The sequence below is a fragment of the Mirounga angustirostris genome, unplaced genomic scaffold, assembly GCF_029215605.1.
Source record: "Mirounga angustirostris isolate CCGP_5_RB_7025 unplaced genomic scaffold, mMirAng1.0.hap1 SCAF_7, whole genome shotgun sequence".
NCBI lineage: Eukaryota > Metazoa > Chordata > Mammalia > Carnivora > Phocidae > Mirounga > Mirounga angustirostris.
The window spans coordinates 101,039,907-101,062,967 of NW_026991715.1; the positions used below are offsets into that span (position 1 = coordinate 101,039,907).

The following is a 23,061-nucleotide window of genomic DNA, read 5'->3' on the forward strand; positions in this document are numbered from 1 at the left end:
AAAACTAAGCAATTCAACATAGTACTGAAGTCCCAGCCAGAATAATTAGGTAAGAAAAAGAAACAAAAGGAATCCAAATTGGAAAAGAAGAAGTAAAACTGTCTCTATTTGTAAATATGATATTATATACATCATAAAGACTCCATCAAAACAACTGTTAGACCTAGTCAACAAATTCTGTAAAGTTGCAGGACACACAACTGATATATAAAAATCAGATGTGTTTCTACTCAACAATAAAAAGTAGTTAACTAGTGTTAACACTATAATATGGATAAATCTTAAAACAAATATGCTAAGGAAAGAAACCAGACAAGAAAGTGCATATACTATATGATTTCATTTACATAAACTTCTAAAAAGGCAAATGTATACTGACAGAAAACAGATTTATGTCTGCCTTTGGGGGTGTGGGGAGAAGGAGAGGGGTTAGAAGAATTACAGGAATGAGGAAATTTTTAAGAGTGATGAATATTTTCATTATCTCAGTTGTGATGGCTTCTCTGGCGCATATATATATATATCCCAAGGTATCAAGTTTTATACTTTAAATATGTGGTTTAAGTCAATTATGCTTTAATGAAGTTATTTTTAAAATTGACCAAAAGCAAAGAGGAAAAGTTCCTATGGAAAGTTAACTTACCAGAAAGTATTATAATCAACATCTGGAAATAACCAGAATTTGATTAAAATCCAATAATTTTTTTAATTGATGAAAATGTTGAAAGGCTATAATTTACTTACATTTACTTTTAGAGATTACTCTATTACAAAAATCTGCTTCATCCAATTAGGGTTTCGTTAAGTCCAAATACATTAATAAAAAAATTTTTTTTTAAGATTTTATTTATTTGACAGAGAGAGACACAGCGAGAGAGGGAACACAAGCAGGGGGAGTGGGAGAGGGAGAAGCAGGCTTCCCCACGGAGCAGGGAGCCCGATGCTGGGCTCAATCCCAGGACCCTGGGATCATGACCTGAGCTGAAGGCAGACGCTTAACGACTGAGCCACCCAGGCGCCCCCAAAACTATTTTTTTTTTTACAAAATCAACATCTGGTTTTACAGCCTAACAATTATAATATTTTACTCTTGGCTTCTGAGTATTAACATATATTTCATAAATTTCATACTAGTTTGAAAATACAATTCTAATTTATATACTTCATTTTTATTAAGTATTTTGTATCGGGGAAATCTTAAGTATAAGCACCTAACATTTTGTAATACAGATGATGCTTTACATAGCATAAGAAATTCAATTTCCAGGGTTAAAACCATCATTCAATATAAAGTGAGTACAAACAAACCTCACGGTCTCTCCCCACATTTCTGTAATTTTATATAGACAGAAAGATGGCTATGTAGTGCAAAGATTCCCAAAGGTAAAATTCAGCTCTCTTATAAATTCCCAGGTACTTAATATGTACTTTTTATATGAAATATTATGGGGTAGGGGCTATAAGTATATTCAGTGGTATGATGTATTCTCTGCCCTCAAGGAGTTTATAATCTAACAGAGGAAATAAGATTAAAACATAATAGTAAAAACAGGTGACAAGACAAAAATGAGTAATGTAATTAAGTGGCCAAGGAATAATCTCTATGAGTTCAGAGAAGCAAGTGGTTTGGGATGGTTTCTAGATGATGATGAGATGAAAGTTTATCATACTGTACCATAACTGCTTATTTACTTGTCAGATTCCCCATTACAATGTTATTATGCTCCCTGAAAGCAGAGATTCTCTTATTATGAGTTAAGCCCGAAGCTCATGCCTGCAAAAGCATGCATGGTAAATAATGTATGAAAAACAGAATAAACCTTAAAAGACGTAGGCAAGGAGGATCTAAATACACAAATAAGAAAATTCAACTTTTGGCAGAGCTAGTAGTATTAAGCAAAAGCATATTGTTGGAAAAGTAAGAATGATTCTGCAAGAGTGGGTTAAGCTAACATACCCAGAGGGTAGGATCATGCAGAAAAAGCAGATAAGATAGAAATAGAATAGTTAGTACAACGTCAATTGAGACTGAAGGTAATGCAGTCCAATTAGGGGACTGAAACAATTCACACAAAAGCCAAAGAAGACCTAAGCCAAGATATGGGCAGTGGAAAAGGAAACTAGTTATAACCCAACATCCATTAGGAAGGAAAAACTGTACTTGCTTCAGGAGTACACACTAAAATTAGAATGATACAGAGATTAGCATGGCTGCTCAGCAAGGATGACATGCAAATTCATGAAACATTACATATTTTATTAAAAAAAAGAAAGAATTGCCAGCATATGTTGACCTAATTGAGAGGGAGAATAAAAAAATGTGGAAAGCAAGGATGACCAAGCCTTCAACTTTGGGTAACAGGAAACATAGTGGTGCATTTTCAACACAGAATGGGGGGTTAATTTTGATTATTAATCAAATTATTAGTAGTTTTAATATTAAACTTGGATTTTTACACATCAAACAAGAAAATTCAAGGAGAAAGTGTGAGATTTTCAGACAGACCATTGAAGAGATCAGGATTAGATATATTTCCTTAAAAAAAACTTAATCAGAGCTTTTGGCTGAATCCAGGAGAGTAAATCTGAGCTGTAGGAAATATCCATAATGTTGAAGGACACTGGAAAAAAGAGAAAAAGACCAATGGAAAAAGACACTCAAGATATTGCAGCAACAAAGAGGCTAAAGAGCAATCTTAAGGCAAGGGCTGATAATGGTGGAGATAGTACCAGAAGGTTAAGGAGTAGGGTTTGGCCACCATGGAAGACATCAATTACCTTTGAGAATCTAAATCAGGGTTAACAACCTGTTCTCAATTTTAAAGGAGAACCAATGCTGAAAACTTTGATGCAGCATAATATGTACATAGTACTGCCTCAAGAACTGTGGATATAAAACAAATGTAATGCTTAGCAATAAGGAAGTGTGTGTGTGTGGGGGTGGGTGGGTGGGTGGGTGGGTGTAAAACCAGGAGGGCAAAGGAAGTGGCAGTGGAGTGGGAACTGATGCACATTTAAACACAAGAAAATATACTAATAACCAGAATCCAAGAATAAAAAAATCAAGCTGGCAGACTGAATAACCAGTTGCTGACTTTTATTTTATTTTTTTAAGATTTTATTTGACAGAGACATAGCAAGAGAGGGAACACAAGCAGGGGGAGTGGGAGAGGGAGAAGCAGGCTTCCTGCGGAGCAGGGAGCCCGATGTGGGGCTTGATCCCAGGACCATGGGACCATGACCCGAGCCAAGGGTAGATGCTTAACGACTGAGCCACCCAGGCGCCCCAGTTGCTGACTTTTAAAAGCATTTCAACAGCTCTTTAAACCTACTCTGTCTAAAATGTTAGGCACCAACTATATGTGGCTATTTAAATTAATTAAATTAAGTTAAAAATTCAGTTCCTCCTTCATACCAGCCACATTTCAAGTGCTCCACAGCCACATGTGAATAGTGGCTACTGTACAGGACAATGCATATATAGAACATTTCCATAATCCCTGAAATTTTATTGGACAGCAATGCTTCATACTATGGCCTTTTGAAAGTATGTAAATTCTTCTGAAATGTGTTTGTATTATAATGGAATAATGTATTCATCCTCTTTGGTCCTTCTCAAAGGTAAGCACAAGTAGCTACATGCATGCACACATACGGCATTTTGCTGAGAAAGACATAAATCAAAAACAGAATTCAACTTTCACAGAACCATAAGCATTGATTACAAATCCCTAGAAATACTACATGATTAGTGAATGTCTTCTTTTTTAGTTGTTTTTCCTGACACATCAATTCATCAAGCATTATCGATAAATACATTTCACAGATGGGTTTCACAGATGGGCAGACTGAGGCCTATTGTGAGGAACAGTTATGAGGAACAGCTATGAGGAATGTCAGTTGCTCCAGCGTTTCTCTCTCTGAGGATTCTCTTTTCAACAGCCAGAGCTTAGTCGGCTCCCTCTCAATGTACTTCCAGAGATAGCATTTCCTTTAATCTCTCTGAAAGGTGTCAAAAACCTCACCCATGGGCCATGTCAAATGCTAGCTAAGAAATCAACCATGGACCAGATATCTCCTACTAGATGTGTACTATGTAGGTAGGTGGATATTTCATCTGAGACAATTATGCACTGCACTATTATGGCATACAAGGGCACTTGAATACCCAGTTTTATACTGCTTTTCTGCCAAGAAGCCAAATGAAAACTGTTCAGAAAAACACCTTCTTCAGTTCCCCTCTGTATTCACTATAAATGTCATTACTCATATTTATCTGCATATGTTTAATACAGTTACATTCATAAATGCATCCAGAGTGGACTCCAGCAAGTCATAAAAACAGACCTGAATAATAGAAGGACACACATTTTGAAGAGAAAGGAAGAATGATAAACATGGCAGAAGAATTAAGAATAATTCCAACCTTCCCTACTATCCACAGTGCAACACTGGATTTTTCTGGCATACAAGTCCCAATGTAGTTCTGTATGGCATTTCAGGAACTTGCAAGGATAAACATTATCAACAGTACTCAACAAATTTGAATTATGTTTCCTGATGACTTTTTTTACTTTCTCTTTGTGTCCATTGTGTTGGCATCACTGCAGCCAGCCAGGTATATATGTGCAGTTACTAACAAAAGGGAATAGGCTCCACAATTCACTGGAATTATCTGATTGATCAAGACTTCTCACGAACCCCTGTCCAATGACTCATATGATTATCCTCCTAAAATTGTCAAATATTTCCAAAGATTTCCCTTCCTTCATTCAACAAACTCATGAAATTCAGCATCCTCCAGGAAATCTGTTTCTTTCAGTGGGTTTAGCAAATTGACATTCTTTGCCCCTCTCCCCCACTTCCTGTTATTTCCATTCAGATCACAGCTCAAATATCGTCTTCACAAAGAGGTCTTGCTTGGTTATCCCCTGTCACCAACTGTTACTAAGTCACTGTCACATCATCATATTTAATTTTCATCAAAGCATTTACCATTAAAGGAAATTATCTTTATATAGGTTTCTAATATGTCTGTTTAATATATGTCTTCCCTAAATAGAATTTGAGCTCCATGTGAGCAAGACTGTCTGTTTAGCTCAGTGAGCTGTGACTGGCACATTACAGACATTCAAACAACCATTAGATGAAATCCAATCAAGCCTCTAGACCTAAATTTTGGTGCACAGTAAATTCAGAGAATAGAGGTACACATTAAATAACACCAAGAGGAAATCAAGGCAAATCAAGAATCTGGAAGATAATACATAGTAATTAACTTGAACTCTTCAATAAGTCAATGTTGTGCAGAAAAGAAAGTGGGGAGATTCTGATTTATGGAATTGTTATTTTCTTAGGAATGATAATGACATTGTAGTAGCTTAGGCAAATGTCCTTGGTCTTAAGAGATCCAGACAGAATTGTTAATGAGTGAAATTTTTTAATCTGTGCAACTTAAGCTTTCAAATGGGATGGCAAAACTGTGTGTGTGTATGTAGGGAGAGAGAGAAAGAGGAAGTATCGATGGTAAATCTTAAAGGATATTATATAGGTGTTCATTGTACTTGTCTTTTGACTTATTTGCGTGTTTTATTATGAAAATCTTCAAAGTTGGGGAAAAAAAACTTTTGACGAAAGGTAACGAATTCCTACTGATTCCAGCCTACCTAATACCAAATGCTCAGGACCCACTATTCCTCCAATTTTTCATGATAAGAATGTTTACTCATACTTATTTAATAATCTAAGGCATCTTTCTACTAACTGCTGTATGTCTGTTGTATGTCCTTTATACCATTTGGTTCAATGATAATCCTATGTAAAGTAAGAGCCCAGATGTTGGAAATCATGCCAGTCAATTCATACTGCCCATAGTAGAAAGCCAAGCACAGAGAGATAATTAACAAATAGATCAGCTACCCATTTAGGTAAGTCATGGATCTTGAACATCTAGATAGAGATTTTTAAACCAGTCCCAGGAGAGCTGGCCATGAAAGGGAAAGTAGTTAACCTATAAAATGAAGTTCATTTCAGTTCCCAAATGCTTACACTGCAAATTCTGTCAAGCGTGCCTCAAACATCATGGTCACTAAAAAGGGCATCCTGCAGAACCCAAAATAATATACGCAAACTAATTAATTCCTCGTTTCCTTTGACTTTCCCAGATTGCTCACCAGACTATAAACTGCAAGAAAACAAGAGTTTGACTATTTGTTCACGCTGCTGTACTATTAGTGCCTAAAAAGAAAGTCTAGAATTTATTAGATACCCAATACATATTTGTTGAATGAATTAATGAATCAAATGCTGGCAGAACAATGGTTCTCCAACTTTTGCATGTATCAAAATTCCCTGAAGCACTTGCTAAAACAGATTGCTAGACTCCATTCCCAGAATTTCTGATTCAATATTTCTAGACTGCGGCTCAGGAATATGCATTTTTCTTAAGATTTTATTTATTTTACTTGAGAGAGAGAGGGAGCGAGCACAAGCTGGGGGAGCAACAGAGGGAGAAACAGACTCCACACTGAGCAGGGAAGCAACGCAGGGCTCAATCCCAGAATCCTGGGATCAAGACCTGAGCGGAAAGCTTAACCCACTAAGCCACCCAGGCACCCCAGGAATACGCATTTCTAACAAGCTACCATGTAGTGCTAATGCAACTGGCTTGGGGACCACGTTTTAAGAAAAAGTGCTATAAGAATTATCTCTTTCAACTTTCCCCTTGCTTCAGATAGCTGCTACCTCAGAAGCAAACACAGTACTATGCAATCTTCTGTATACGATACCTAATGTACCTCATTGTTTATTTGACAAATAATCTTCTTATGGTATTACAGAAACATTTAAGCTTGAATTTAGGTTACTCAAAATTCAGACACTTTCCCATCAATCAAGCCAAATATTTACCATAGGTATATTACTGCCTGCCAGGGGAAGCTAGAATTCCATATTAGCAGCTCAGCATATTACTCCTCCAGCTCATTTTTGTGCATTTGGAAGAAGGCTAGGAAAATATACACTATCTCTTTGCAGCACGATTGCTCCGTGAAGCATGTCTGCCCCCAGAGAAATCAGGTGTCTCAGGCACTGCAGAAATTTACGTTAAAGAAAGTCTGTTTATGAGAGGCAAATGTGTAACCCAAATTTATCTCCCAGTGACAACTTCAGAATCTGAAAATTTCCAACTTCCCCCCTTGTGAGTTGCTTGAAATTGCTGTTTTTCAAGTCAAGAACACCTGTTTAGTGTTTTTCTCCTCGCCCTCCCTGGTAAATGGAGCCACTAGGAAAACAGCATCTGAAGGTTTTAATGAATAAGAAACACAAAGTATTGACAGATTTCAGCACATTATACAACCCTTACCCTGTCCCCCTAATGAGGTAAGATCAAAAAGGAAGAAAACAGTTGTGATATTGGGCTCTGGAGTTTGTTTTTAAACTGCTGCAAATGAGCTCAGATGGAGTACCATTCTACTGGGTACAGTCATAAGCAATTTGCACATTGCTGTGAAATAACATATACAGACATGACAGTGGTAAGTGAACAACTAAAGATTTGATGCTCAGCATCAGGCACACTTCCAAATAACTTTCCATCTCAACTATACGACACTCCAGCAATCAAAATTCCACTTGCGCCTTTGCCACTGGGTCAGATCTAACAACAAAGCAAAAAACAAAAAACAAACAACAAAAAGCCTGAGCTACTTACTGAACCTTATTCTAATTCAATAGTTATTGAGTACCTACTCTATATAAATACAGATTTTGAGAACAGAAAAGGAAAATATTAATTACAGCTAGGTGGGATGATGAATCATCTGATAAACGGTTATAAAGCACTTATTTTATGCTAGTCATTGACCTAGGTGCAAACATATATTTAATGGTGGCAGTCCCCATTTGTGGGTCTTAGTCTAGTCATAAATACAAATAAACAGGTCAACAAATAAATGGATATATAATTACAAGTTAAGAAAGATACACCAATGGGACACCTGGGTGGCTCAGTCGGTTAAATGTCTGCCTTTGGTTCAGGTCATGACCCCAGGGTCCTGGCATCAAGTCCCGCATCGGGCTCCTTGCTCAGCAGGGAGCCTGCTTCTCCCTCTGCCTGCTGCTTCCCCTGTTTATGCTCTCTATCTCTCTGACAAATAAATAAATAAAATCTTAAAAAAAAAAAGAAAAGAAAAGAAAGGTACACCAAAAGAAATGAACAGAAGATCTTCCAATCAACCAACATTTGCTATTCAGTCAGGTCTTACGACTTGAAGGATGAGTGGAATTTTGAGAACCAGATGAGGAAAAACTGAGGAAAGGAGGGAGAAGAGTATTCTATGTAGAATGAATAATATGAAAAAATCTACAGGATAGAAAATTACAGGTGAGCCATCAAATAGAAGTGAGATCTCAGAAGGCTTTGAACTCTATATACAAGAGAATATGGGATTTATTCTCTAGTCCAGAGGTGTACAAATTGGGTTTTACTAAATAATAAAAACACTGAGGGTAGGAAGAAGAAGTTAAAAACCTATTTATATTTCTTGGGGCACCTGGATGGCTCAGTCAGTTATGTGTCTGAGTCTTGATTTCAGTCAGGTCATGATCTCAGGGTTGTGGGATTTGGCCCCACATCGGGCTCCATGCTCAGCACAGAGTCTGCTTGTCCCTCTCCCTCTGCTCCTCCCCCCGCTTTCTCTCCCTCTCTCTCTCAAAATGGTTGAAAGACCTCAATGTGAGACAGGAGTCCATCAAAATCCTAAAGGAGAACACAGGCAGCAACGTCTTCGACCTCAGCTGCAGCAACTTCTTCCTAGAAACATCGCCAAAGGCAAGGGAAGCAAGGGCAAAAATGAACTACTGGGAGTTCATCAAGATAAAAAGCTTTTGCACAGCAAAAGAAACAGTCAACAAAACCAAAAGACAACCAACAGAATGGGAGAAGATATTTGCAAATGACATATCAGATAAAGGGCTAGTATACAAAATCTATAAAGAACTTATCAAACTCAACACCCAAAGAACAAATAATCCAATCAAGAAATGGGCAGAAGACATGAACAGACATTTTTCCAAAGAAGACATCCGAATGGCCAACAGACACATGAAAAAGTGCTCAACATCGCTCAGCATCAGGGAAATCCAAATCAAAACCTCAATGAGATACCACCTCACACCAGTCAGAATGGCTAAAATTAACAAGTCAGGAAACGACAGATGTTGGCAGGGATGCGGAGAAAGGGGCACCCTCCTCCACTGTTGGTGGGAATGCAAGCTGGTGCAGCCACTCTGGAAAACAGTATGCAGGTTCCTCAAAAATTTAAAAAATAGAGCTACCCTACAACCCAGCAATTGCACTACTGGGTTTTTACCCCAAAGATACAAATGTAGTGATCTGAAGGGGTACGTGCACCCCAATGTTTACAGCAGCAATGTCCACAATAGCCAAACTGTGGAAAGAGCCAAGATGTCCATCGACAGATGAATGGATAAAGACGATGTGGCATATATATACAATGGAATATTATGCAGCCATCAAGGAAAAATCAAAATCTTGCCATTTGCAACAACGTGGATAGAACTGGAGGGTATTATGCTGAGCGAAATAAGTCAATCAGAGAAAGACATGTATCATATGATCTCACTGATATGAGGAATTCTTAATCTCAGGAAACAAACTGAGGGTTGCTGGAGTGGTGGGGAGTGGGAGGGATGGGGTGGCTGGGTGATAGACACTGGGGAGGGTATGTGCCATGGTGAGGGCTATGAATTATGTAAGACTGATGAATCACAGACCTGTACCTCTGAAACAAGTAATACATTATATGTTAAAAAAAAAAAAAAAAAGAAAAGAAAAGAAAGAAGATAGTAGGAAGGGTAAAATGAAGGGGGGGAAATCGGAGGGGGAGACGAACCATGAGAGACTATGGACTCTGAGAAACAACTTGAGGGTTCTAGAGGGGAGGGGGGTGGGGGGATGGGTTAGCCTGGTGATGGGTATTAAAGAGGGCACGTACTGAATGGAGCACTGGGTGTTACATGCAAACAATGAATCATGGAACACTACATCAAAAACTAATGATGTAATGTATGGTGATTAACATAACATAATAAAATAAAATTTAAAAAAAATACTGTCTGCCCTTTAACTTTGGAGTTCATAAATAAAGGGATAATACAAGAAATAGTGAGTCACAAATACCTGTGCATCTGCTATGATGCCTTTTCCAGGCAGATTTAGTCCTTTCTTTGTCTTCCGAAAACACACCGTACATGTCTCTTTTTTTAGTGCTTCTCATTTTAATTATTAAATGCCCCTCTTTCTTGTCTTGCTTAAATGTGGGACCTTAGAGTCCACAGACCACATCTTACTCTTACTCATCTTTGTATCTCAGCACAGACACACAGATGTTCACATAAATACATGCTAGGTGAGTGAGTTACTAATGTACTTTTTTCAAAATAATAGCATGCAATTAACAGAAGTGAGAAAACAGGAAAAAAAAACAGGGACCCTCCTTATACAAGATCCTTTGATGAGATCTACTAACCAATTTTTATTCATTTAAATAAATATATATTAAGCTTCAATCTTGTGCTAGGTAGTTGAAGAAATAAAAAAATCCAATTATCTTCTCTCACAGAGATTAAAATCACATAAGGGAAAAGAGAGAATCATAAATAACTGCACTAACAAGATCATAAGAGAAAAGATGCACGAATGATACCAAGAGTCCATCATAAAAGATGAGAGAATATTTACATCCTATAGGGAATACCAGAGAAAGCTCTGTGGAGAAGATAGTGCCGGTACTGTCTAAAAAGATGGTTTGGAAAAAAATATGTGGATAAAGAACAGCATGAGTAAAAGAAAGAAATATATGTATACTTTAACATTATCAGTAAAAATGAAAATGGCAAAACTTGGATGAAACTGAGATGCTTCTGATTACTATATTTAGTAATTAAAACCCAACAACTGGCCAGATACTAACTCTTCCAGTAAATATTTCTTAAAAGATCCTGGGCATCAGGCACCTTCCTGGGCATCATCAGTTCACCACCATTATGATCTGACTTCTCACCTTTCCACCTCAAATGTTTCTTTTCCCAACCACACATGCCATGTCTTAGCCCTCCATCCTTCTTCCTTCCTATCACCCTCTCCCCACCTTCCTTTCATCCCTATCCAACTCATCCAACAAAACTCCACTTAGAAGTCACTTTTTTCAGGTAAATTCATATCTCCTGCTACCTGAGATGCTCTGGGTGGGTGCCCCCTGCCCCAACCACCACCATCATCATAACCAGCACCAGCAGAACCACCAGCACCACCACTCTCACTATGTATCACAATTAGATACCTAATCAAGAACAACACTCCTTTCTGATATCAATGATTAATGCCTGATGTATCCATAATACATCAACTGAAAGTCAATGATAAGTTGACAGTTGAGAGAACAATGTTATTACTAGCAAATGGGTTTGTTAAGGAAATTTGGTACATGGAGCCTCAAATGGTGTCTTACCAGCTCAACTTGCTGTGATGACAGCAAAAAATGTAGAGGCAGGACAATGTATTGCATGAGGTTTCTTTATTCCCTCCCTTATTTCTTCTATTTGTAGAAATGTGTAGGGGAGGGAAGCCATCTGTAAACATCCTATCATGACTAAAAGTTTTTCTTCCAGAACTCCCACCCATAACAAATCTCAACAGACTTGGAAACAATTTTCTCCAGGCCAATCAGGTCATTGGTACTCAGTTTCTCTTTACAGCAAAGTATCCTAACGGCATTTTGTGCTTTCCTTCAAAAAGGAGCCAGAATATCTGCCTCATTTTCTCCAAACTACTTACATTTCAGCTAGTGTCAGATTATTTCTTGCTCTCATGCTTGGCTACCTCCACGTTGTTGACTTAATAAATCAAACTTACCTGAATGTCCCCAAAGGTGGCCATGAAAGAGAATCTGATTTTTTTTTTTTTAAATAAGCACACACTCGCCAATCATTTAGACTCCTTTGCACTTTTAGAGCTAAGTAGACATTCCCATTACCTCCCAATGTCTCCTATTAGTTCTCTCCGGTTTTATTAAAACCTTTTCTCTTTCATTAAAATAAAAAGCCTCTGAAAAACTACAGTTACAGATTTTCTGCAACCCACAATTTATGGCTGCTACTTGCAACCTTCAAAAGCTTTTAAAAATAGTATCAGCTCTATTATTCTATATTATGGTAATTGTAGTAAAGATTTAAGAGGCACTTTAAGACTTTTTAGCTCTACAGTATATTTGTTCCAATTTCTTGCTTAGGCATTTGGGAAAGAAGCCTTATTTAAAAGCTTTACTCTCTGCCCTCTGATATACAGCTTCCCTCTTAACTACAGTAACTAGACCTCACCACACAATTAGGGAAGCTAGGTCTCCAATTAGAGCTCAGCAAAACGTGGGGCAAAGCACATTTTTCCAGAAGCCCATTCCATTTATATGCACCTGACAATAATCAAAATTTTTCTCTTGTGCTACGTACCTTTGACCCCTCTGTTACGCTTCACATCCCCTTGTTAACTCCCTACCCCTCCTTTGCTCCCATAGGAAATCAGCGAAGATAATCACAAGATTAAATAACTCCAATGCCACTGCTAAAATGTTCAAAGCCATTAATATAACAAACACCCAAGGGGCCACAGGGCTTTATGTAGTATTGAAATTAAACTGACCTCACACTATCTTCGACATAGATCTGTTCTTTCTAGTTAACCTGTGTTTTTCTCTTGTTACCTAGTCTAGGATGGTTACAATTCAAAACAACCAAGGAAACAGCTAACGGAATTTCCACAACTGTGGGCATGCACAAAATTCCCAATGTGAAGCTTGCCCTGGCATTGTTCTTTGTATTCAATGCACCAAAGGATATGAGCATTTTAAATGTAATTCCTCCATACACCACATTACTAATGCATTTTTCTTGGGCACACACCATATGGAAAAACCATACATTCCCTGCTCCTTCCCTTCCCTCCTTTAGGATTTCAGTAGCATCTGGACAGCACAAATCTCTAACAGTCCCCAACTCTGCAAAGGATAGAGCCAAGTCCCAGACTTTCCTTGTTCTGACAAGAACCCTCCTACTGCAGAGCCACAATCTTTTACTGTGTCAACAGTTATTAGCTGGGGAGCTTTTCATATGAACTTCCTCACAGAGCACATTTTCCTCCCAACTGCCTGCTTTCTTCCAAAGCAAAGGATAACTCTATTCTATACCCACAGTAAATAATCTTAAGTGTTTCCACTTTGTTTTGCCTTGTTCCAAGTTTCCATGTAAATTTCAGAATAGTGAAACACACAGTGATTTCTACACACTGGTATTTTATGATTTTAATTTGCTCATAAACTCTGAATTTCATTATATTTTCCCATTTGGTGCATGGGATTTTTACAGTTAACAGATGTTCACTTAATAGAGCCTCCTAGTGAGCAAATCAGTTTTTTCCCTCTGGTATTCATGTAACTTTCTAGTCCTGCAGTAGCTGTTGCTGGTGCCTGCCAAGTTATCTGGCAGTGGAAGCTCAAATGGAAAAGTGCAACAGCTCTTTGGAAATGTGTGTTCTCATTTCTTCAGTCCCACTCATTCTAACTTAACTCCTTCCTCATTAATACCATGAGAGAACGCCCACAGGAGAAAACACCAGCATCCAACACCTGACAGGTTTCACTTGCAGATGCAAAAATGTTCTGCAACCACATATATGTTTTCTTAGCCTACGGCCACTGCAAATACCAAAATTTTTAATTCATCCAAGATAATACAGGAAGAGTTTTCCAAACAACTATCCTAGGCCAATCTCTCAACTTGTGAGTTGTTTGGAGTTTTTTACTCAAATACATCTCAGGACATTAAAATAAGTCAAAATACCGGATGAAGATCTCTATCTCAGGAATCCAAACATGTCTGCTTATACAAGAGTCCCTGCTAATCCATGGAAGATATGTCCTAAGACCCCCGTTGAATGCCCGAAACCCCAAAGAGTACAGGCCACTCTACATACCGGTTTTTCCTACACATACATACCTATCATAAAGTTTAATTTATAAATTAAGGAATAATAAGAGATTACAACAATAATAACATAGAACAATTATAATAATATATTATAATAAAAGTTATGTGAAGATAGTCTCTTGCTCCCTTAAAATATCTTCTTCTACTGTAGTCACCCTTCTTGTGATATGAGATGACAAAATGCCCATATAATGAAATGAAGTGAGGTAAATGATGTGGGCATTGTGACATAGCATTAGACTATTACTGACCTTCTGACAATGCATCAGAAGGCGAATCATCTACTTCCAAACCAGATTACAGCTGACCGTGGATAAATGAAACCACAGAAAGAGAAACCACAGCTGAGGAGGGACAACTGTAGTTTCTTGCTTAACTAAAAAGGTTCTGTGAATATCTGCAAAGGCTATTATCATGGGTCCCCTTCAGGTTACAAATACAACCTAGAAGTCTGAATATCCAATGACCCACCAAGACTCCCATTTGATTCAGGATACAAAGAATGATCTCTCTTGAGAGTCCTTTTGGAATGCCAAACTATCCAATAAGTAGCAGAAGTACAGGACAAGTTTCTTTACAAAGAAATCAAAGAAGTCAACTTGCTGGAAATCCTCATGGTTATTTCTTGTTAGCAACTCCTAAGATTAGGGCTTGTGACAAGCGAAAGATAAGGAAAGGGTATGAGAGGAATTGGGGGATATTATCACATCTTATTGTCTCCTGATTGATGATTTTTAAACATCTGCAATGGACTTGTTCCTCCTTGGCACCTGTCAAGAGCTGTGTGGCACCTCCATACTGTTTTCCAGAGTGGCTGCACCAGCTTGCATTCCCACCAACAGTGTAGGAGGGTTCCCCTTTCTCCACATCCTCGCCAACATCTGTCGTTTCCTGCAGCCATCAAAAAAAGACAAAATCTTGCCATTTGCAATGACATGGATGGAACTAGAGAGTATTATGCTAAGCAAAATAAGTCAATCAGAGAAAGACATGTATCATATGATCTCACTGATATGAGGAATTCTTAATCTCAGGAAACAAACTGAGGGTTGCTGGAGTGGTGGGGGGTGGGAGGGATGGGGTGGCTGGGTGATAGACATTGGGGAGGGTATGTGCTATGGTGAGCACTGTGAATTGTGTAAGACTGATGAATCACAGACCTGTACCTCTGAAACAAATAATACATTATATATTAGGAAAAAAAAAGATAGTAGGATAGGAAAAATGAAGGGGGGGAATCGAAGGGGGACACGAACCATGAGAGACTATGGACTCTGAGAAACAACTTGAGGGTTCTAGAGAGGAGGGGGATGGGGGGATGGGTTAGCCCGGTGATGGGTATTAAAGAGGGCACGTACTGAATGGAGCACTGGGTGTTATACGCAAACAATGAATCATGGAACACTACATCAAAAACTAATGATGTAATGTATGGTGATTAATATAACATAATAAAATAAAATTTAAAAAAAAAAGAGCTGTGTGGCCTTCTAATGTGGCATTTTCTAATGCCCTTACCTAGAATGTTTATACTCCGACCAGCTTTCAAGTCCGGCTGTGCCTCTGGGTTAGTCATCCTTCAGGACTCGGACAAATTGCCCCTCCTTCAGGAAGTTCTCCCTGATCTTTACCATTTATCCTCATCTGACTATCTTTTTGTTGCTGAGAAATCTTTTATTTTCCAAATGTCTTACTGAACACGTAGGTAAGCTAAGGCCTTAGAACTTAAGGTCCCTAATCTCTCATAGATAGCTAAATGCAGAGGCAGAAATTAAAAAAAAAAAAAAAAAGCCAGTGTCCAGGCTCTCACCTAAAGCACTTTCTACTATCTCAGTTACAAATCCTCTTTGTCTTAATTCTATTATTTTTTTACCTTCCTTACTATCCCTGTATCCCTAAGCATTTTGAGGCTTACTAAGCATCTCTTATATGCTAGGTGCTTTAAATGCATTCTTTACTTAATCCTAGGAGTGCTAAAAAGCAGATTTATTAGTCACAGTCTAGTCAGGAAAACAAAAACCACTCTGGGTGTTTCAAATCAAGTGTATTTGACCTAGAAAATAACTTAACAAAGGTGGTAAGAGAGTTGCAAAGCCTAACAGGGATGTGAAGGCTACCAAGAATTTAGCCAAAACAGGAAGCTATTACCTTAGGGCCAGAGAGACAAGGAAGAAGGCATGTCACTAGAATCCACGGGTCAACACCAGCGATGGAAGCTGAAGCCATAACTGACTTGTCAAGGGGGGAACAGGAGCCGTGGAAGAGAAGCAGCAGCTGCTACAGGGACTCCAAGAAGCAGAGGGAGGTAGAAACACTCTCACTTTTCCCTTCCTCCAAACCTCTGCTCTCCCACCAGTGCTTCCCATGGGCCAACCCCAGAACAAGCCTACTAACAAGGGAGCTTGCAGGGGTCAGTCCCCACTGTGATTCTGGGCAGAGCAGTGGAAGGCTGAAGAATGCCTCTGAGAGCAAATAGGCAAATATCTGGCACAGTCAGTACCATCAACCCCACTGACTTCAGGAGACTTAGGCTGGCAGTTGAGGACACTTAACCAAAGTTAGATATCTAATAAGTGATGGATTCTATATTCCAACTTCAACACCGTGCAATTGATGCCAGTGCCCACAACCTCTGAATATCCTGCCTTCGCCCTCACACATGAATTCATAGTAGGTGCTTAATGTGCAACCAATGAGTTAGATGTAATGTTAAATAAGCAGCCTGGTTCTGTTCACATGTGAAGATCTCCCTATGTGAATTTCTAGAGGCTACTGATTCTGTTTAGGTTTAGAAAAAGTCCTACTTATTTCCCATTTGTTGAAAAGAGAGATGCTGTTAATGGACTCACTAAATCATGAACTTTCACTGAAGATAGTTTTAGAGCCAGTCATGAGTGGCTTGTGTTTTAAATAATAGGGAATACAGTTGTATGAGCAATTTTGCAATTAGAATGAGTGTATACAAGCCTTTCCTTTAGCACTCACAGGCTGAGTGACCCTGGGCAGGTGAATTTCCCTCTCTGAGCATCAGTTTCTCAATGAGTAAAAGGAAAATAATAAAATCTACCATAGCTCATTGTTAAGAGGACCAAATTACATCAGTTATATAAAAAAGATACTACGGTGCCTACCCAGTTCAAGCACTCAATAAAGATTAGGAAAGATAATAATAATACATATTTGGAAAAACATGCCCCAGGAAGGAATCCAGCTTCACACAAACAGACTAAAGAGAAAAGCCTCTCTTGAGTACTCCGGCAAAAACTCGTGGTTCTATGGTGATTAAAGGGTAAGCTGGCAATAACAAGCCAGCAACACTGGTCACCAGCAAATCCTAGGGTCTGTACTACTACTGTGGGAGCATTTAAATGGTACTTTTGGCTCTTAATTGGCAACAAGTTAGTAACCCAAGAATCACAAAGAATTCATTTATCTGCATCCAGCTAATCAATCTTCACTCAGCACGCTTCAGCTCCTAGCGTCTCAGAGGAATAAAATAAATTGTCAGTCAGCAGCAGCACAATTTTGTTGTGATGGTGGTGATACTTTTTTTTTTCCTTTGCTAAATTATTCACCTTCTCGAAAAGCAATTTGATAAATGTTTATTTCTTCATAATACATTCTAACAACCGCTGATTTGTGACCCTAACTGTGAACTGAATTTAAATGGGGAAGGAGGTAAGGACTCCGTGAATATGCCGAGACAGAGCCACAGACAAGCTCAGGGGCTGTTTCCTTCTTGCTCTCAGAGAGCACGCTGGCCTCCCATGGCATGAGGGCACTAATTGAATGTAAGAGAGTAATAAGTGCGAAGTGCACACAAACACAAACAAGCGTACACTGCGGGCTTGGCGGGATATTCGGTGGGACAGCCAAGGGAGCAGCCCCACAGCCCCGCTGGACAGGGAGACTGGGAACTGTGCGGTAGAGCGGCCTAGGTGACAAGGAGACAGGAGAAAGACAGAGAAGGCAGAATTCTGAGTACTTTCTGACCAGAAGATCGTAGCTAAACAACAACAGAACATATATAAGGTTATTGTCTTCCTGCTGCCTCTTCTGAATGATCTCCACTGCCCCCTCCACTACTATTTAGATGCTCTCTCTGTTTGAGAAAAAGTAAATGTTTCTTGCAGGCAGCTGGGTAGAAAGGTGGCATGCCCAAGGGGCTCTTCTCCTCGTGCTTCCCTACCATCTTGATGCTCTTGATGGCAAACGACTAAAGGTTTCCACAGCCTTTTCTCCAAACATTCAATAGGATTTAAATTAAGAAGACCTGAAGCTCAGTGTGCCAGGAGTGGCAGGACAGAGCATTATTTTCCTCCACACAGGAGAAGCACAGAAGTTAACACATGCTGCTTGGCACTTGTCCCTGCTATGTAATCATGCGATAGAAATTCCCTCTCAGTGAAGGCCCACCACACACCTTGACTTTTGTCCTGCCTACAGCACGAGGCAGATTGCTCAGATTTAGCTTGGCTGGGACCACAAACTTCTTTATCACTCACTCACATTTCCCATTTTCTTTTTCTTTTTTTTTTTTTTAAAGATTTTATTTATTTATTTGACAGAGAGAGAATGAGAGACAGAGAGCATGAGAGGGAGGAGGGTCAGAGGGAGAAGCAGACTCCCTGCCGAGCAGGGAGCCCGATGCGGGACTCGATCCCGGGACTCCAGGATCATGCCCTGAGCCGAAGGCAGTCGCTTGACCAACTGAGCCACCCAGGCGCCCCACATTTCCCATTTTCAAATTCTCTGACAGAAAATTCTGGGAAAGGACCCACACCGAATTCTATAATGTAGCTGCTTCTGAGCATTAGGACTGTTTTCTCCCCAGCCACGAAGTTTTATACATATAACTTTTAAAATACCACAGCAGAATTTATTCCTAAGTGAGGCAGGTTCCCGAGTTTTTGTATTCATGGTCACTATGTTTTAGTGTCAACCTCTGAGCATTTGGTGGAGTGGCTCATCCTTTAGATTAGGGATATAAATCCAAATACCTACAGAGGTCAAGAAAAATCAGTGAGTGAAGCCAGTCAGGTCAGGGACTATAAAGCAATGGTGGAGAGTGTAGAAGACTTGAGAGCTCAGCCCCATAGGGGCATGCATAAGGGCAACTGCTACTCTGCTCCAGAAAACTACCTTCACAGGGAAATGAAGTCTCAGCATTGTCAGTTCCTCTAATTTTGCAGAAGAAATGCCAAATTCTTCTAATTTTTTAAGAAATTTGCATTTTATAAAATTAATTGGCAAGAAATTCAATGAAAATAAAACAAACACAGTGTGTGCCAACACGTACAGCTGTAGTTTGTGATGTCAAACCGGTATTATCCCCTTCCAAAATCCAAAACACTTTGTATTAGGCTGTATTGGGCTGCAGTAGGAAATTAAACCAAATGCCTAGTGTCGCAACACAACAGAAGATTATTTCATGCTCATATAACTGTCCATGGCAGATTCAAATCATGGGTGGGGACTGATGATGTGTGGAGAGGCAGGAGAGGTCACATATCATACAATCATTCAGAAAGCCAAGGTGCATGGCTCTGCATCTTCAGTATGTAACTTCCAAGGTCACCCTGAGAGTAACTCTATCCTAGTCAAATATTAGTTCCTTTCTCCTGTTCCTTGTACATGAAGGCAAGGGGGAACAGAGGTGAAAGATGGGAGCAAAAGATAAAACCTGACTTTCTTCTAACATAACATGTTCTATTAAGGAACTGGGGGTTTTATTCTAGGAGAATTTACAGAAAAGCTGGCATCTTTTATCAGTGTTCTTTTTTTTTTTAAGTGACAGATCAAAGATTTTATGATATTTCAAAGTTTGTCAAGGCATACATATACCATTCTCCTCTTTCAGATGGAAAAAAAGAAAAAGTTAACAGTGACTGGCAATAATAGGTATAATTTCATGAACATCATAGAACATTAGAGCTGAAAGCATACTTAAAGATTTATCCCAGCCTCCTCAATTTTAAGACAAGTGTTTGTCAGTGGTCACACAACTCATTTAAGGCAGATGTACAATTAGAAAAATCCCAAATCACTGTTTCATCTACTACTTTATATATTATCCAAACTAGATTGTATATCAATTTACCACATAGGTTAAAGGATTATTACTGTAAAATGGTCCATTTTTTTCATAGATTTCAAAAGCCAAAAGTAAAATAAAAGGGCAGGGGGAATATGATGAACATGTTTCTGACAACAGCACCCTGATTTTCCTTTGAGGAACTACCTGTACCCCATTCTGAACGTTATATGACTCCATCCCCTCCCCCAGCTCCAGGAAAAAGCAGATGTCCCAGCAGACCTGGCCAATCAAAGCATTCCTACTGTGGCCACGGAGTCTGATTCAGGGATAAACACATGTTCCAAGAAGGCAAATAGACTCAGTTCAGGGACTTCTGTTAGACTGCTTGGGAAGAAAAAATAAGATTTCTGCTGGATTTGAAGATTAACAAGAGAATGTGAGCCAGGAGCTAATGGGTCTATAGAGTAGAAAAAGCCCGCCTAGTCATGAAGCCAATAGAGAGGAAAACAGAATTACTTAATGGAAAGAAAGTCCCTCTAACATCATTTGAAGCTCTGGATTAGTTGTATGTAACAGCAATCTGCGCCACCACCCCCAACTTTTTTTTTTTCTGCTTAAGTCAATTTGGGCTGAATGATAAAAAGTCCTGCTAACAGAAAAAAATATTAGAGGGAAATCACATACCATACCCAATGGTGAAAAGTCAAAACTGACCATTTATTTACTGTTTTCAAGTCAAGCTCTTTTGGGGATGCAAACAGAGAGATACAAAAGATAAATAAGTCACAGTGGTAAGTACTCAGTAAATGTGAGCTCTGTCAGATGCTGCCGAAAACTTTACATCTATTAAATCATTTAAACTTCACAAGCCTGTGAGGTAGGCATTATCATCACCTCCATTTCACAAAGGATTTCAGGTTTATGACCTGCCCAAGGTCATAAAATTAGGAAGTGGTTGAGCTAGGAATCAAATCTTCATTCTATAAAATTCAAAGATGTAGTACTCATTCTCGCTGTCATAATATCTCGAAGAATTTCCTCATCTTTCCTCACTGAGGACACTGGTCCAAGAAAGTGGCAAGAGAGTTCTATAAGATGTTACTAGGAATACAACTGGTTTTTAAACTTAATCTAAAAGATAAGTGTTCCTCACTAAGGATTTTACCTAGTCGGCTAGCCGGTATGCACCTCCGGGCAAATGCAGCCTTGTTTCAGAACTGAGAATCACAGTCATCCTCTCAGCCCAGTGCAGCAACTCTACAATCAGAAACAGCAACCCTAAGGAAAGCCCAAGTTAGTTTCATGAACTGCTCAAAATCAAGAGACCTGGAAAGCAACAGAGATAGAACCACAATCACAGTCTCCAAATGTCCGTAACAGTATAAGGGACAATTCAATCTTCTCCTTTTCCTCACCACAGGGCTGCTCACAAACTCACAGTACTATAAATATCTGCATCATGTTTTTACCCATCAACTATGTTAAAGAACAAAATTCAACTGAGTAAATTTTAAACATCTTACTGGCTTTATTCAGCAATTCGTGAATCAGGCAGCATCAAATTTAGCAGATAGAAAGGAGCTCTGAAAAGGTGAGAGATTTTTATAGACCAAGGTGACATGGAACAAGGAAGTTATATTAGGCATTTGTGCTGATTAAAGTAGGGCTACTTTCCTTATATAGAGCAAAGGGAAGTCTTGGAACCGGGTCAGGTAACTTGGGCTGAGGAGGCAAGTGTTCGTTGGTTAGCCTAGGCCTTCCTTTTCTGGGAGAGCAGAGCATAGAAATTTAGTTAAATTGTGGTTTGCTGGCATGGGGTTTAGCATGAACAACTCTGTCTTGGGCCTAACCTGATTACTTTAACAACTGCAAAGAATAAAGGCAGCAACTAGTGATGGATAGACCTGGGTTTCAGTCCTACCTGTTTCTTTTGCTATTTGTCTGGCTTTGAGCAGGATGGATAAATTTCTAAGCATCAGTCTACTCATTTATAAAGTGGAAATAGACATCTAATCCAGCAAGTGGCTGGCACATTGATTGCCACATAGCAAGTACCAAACAAATGGCAGGTCTTTCTTTCCCACTTCTGCCCACACCCCAGGATCTCTGCTTAGCAAGACTTTCAGAACAAGGCATATACTTTGGAAGTAGCCAGCAATGAAGGTTCCAAGACTCCCTGTTCTGATTAATGAGTGTGCAAAGCTCAGTGGTGCTGTGGCTAGGGTGTATTTATATGCCAAAAGCATTCCTCCCTTTGGTCATTTATATTTTAGAAGGCCCAGATCAGATACTCCACACCTAGTTTGTTTCCACAAGACAAAGTTAACCTAGAAGTGAGAATATCAGTGCTAACTGCCAGAGATGATAGCAATGATTAGTGAGAGGAGAAAAAGCACTCTGACAGTAGAGGGCAACTGGAAGAGAAAATGTAATAACCAAAAATACTTTTAAAACATCCAGATTAAAGTAATAAAGAAGTTCAATAATCTGATTAAATGCTATTAATTTGTACTTAAATAGAAAAAAAATGTGGCAAATAACACTTAATGCTTTTACTCCAACAAAAAAGATGAAAGCAAATGTAATTCTTTCTTCAGAAAAAAATGTAAGTATTCACGATTTTTCTTTTTAGCATCCACTGTGCTTTCTGTGATGCTACATATAACACAAACTTATCCCCTATGAGGCTTATGCTTAGATGGTAAAAGACAAACAAAAAGAGAGGATGAGTAACTATGAGACAAATATTTTTACTTATCAGACACTCAATAAATTCAAAGACTACTAACTTTACATGATAAAAAATCCTCTCAGATCTCCACACCTCCCTCCCCTTCATATCTATATCCAATCAAACACCAAATCCCATCTTCTCCCCCTTCTCCATCTCTCTTCAACTCATTCCTTCCATCACCACTGCCTCTCCCCTGGGTGGGGGCACCAACATCTCTAGCCCTGACTAT

The 23,061-nt window shown here is 39.0% G+C and overlaps 1 pseudogene; it reads left to right on the top strand.

Moving 5' to 3' along the window:
* Positions 1-2,159: 2,159 nt before the first annotated feature.
* LOC123836567 (U6 spliceosomal RNA) lies at positions 2,160-2,259 on the top strand (annotated as a pseudogene).
* Positions 2,260-23,061: the final 20,802 nt, after the last annotated feature.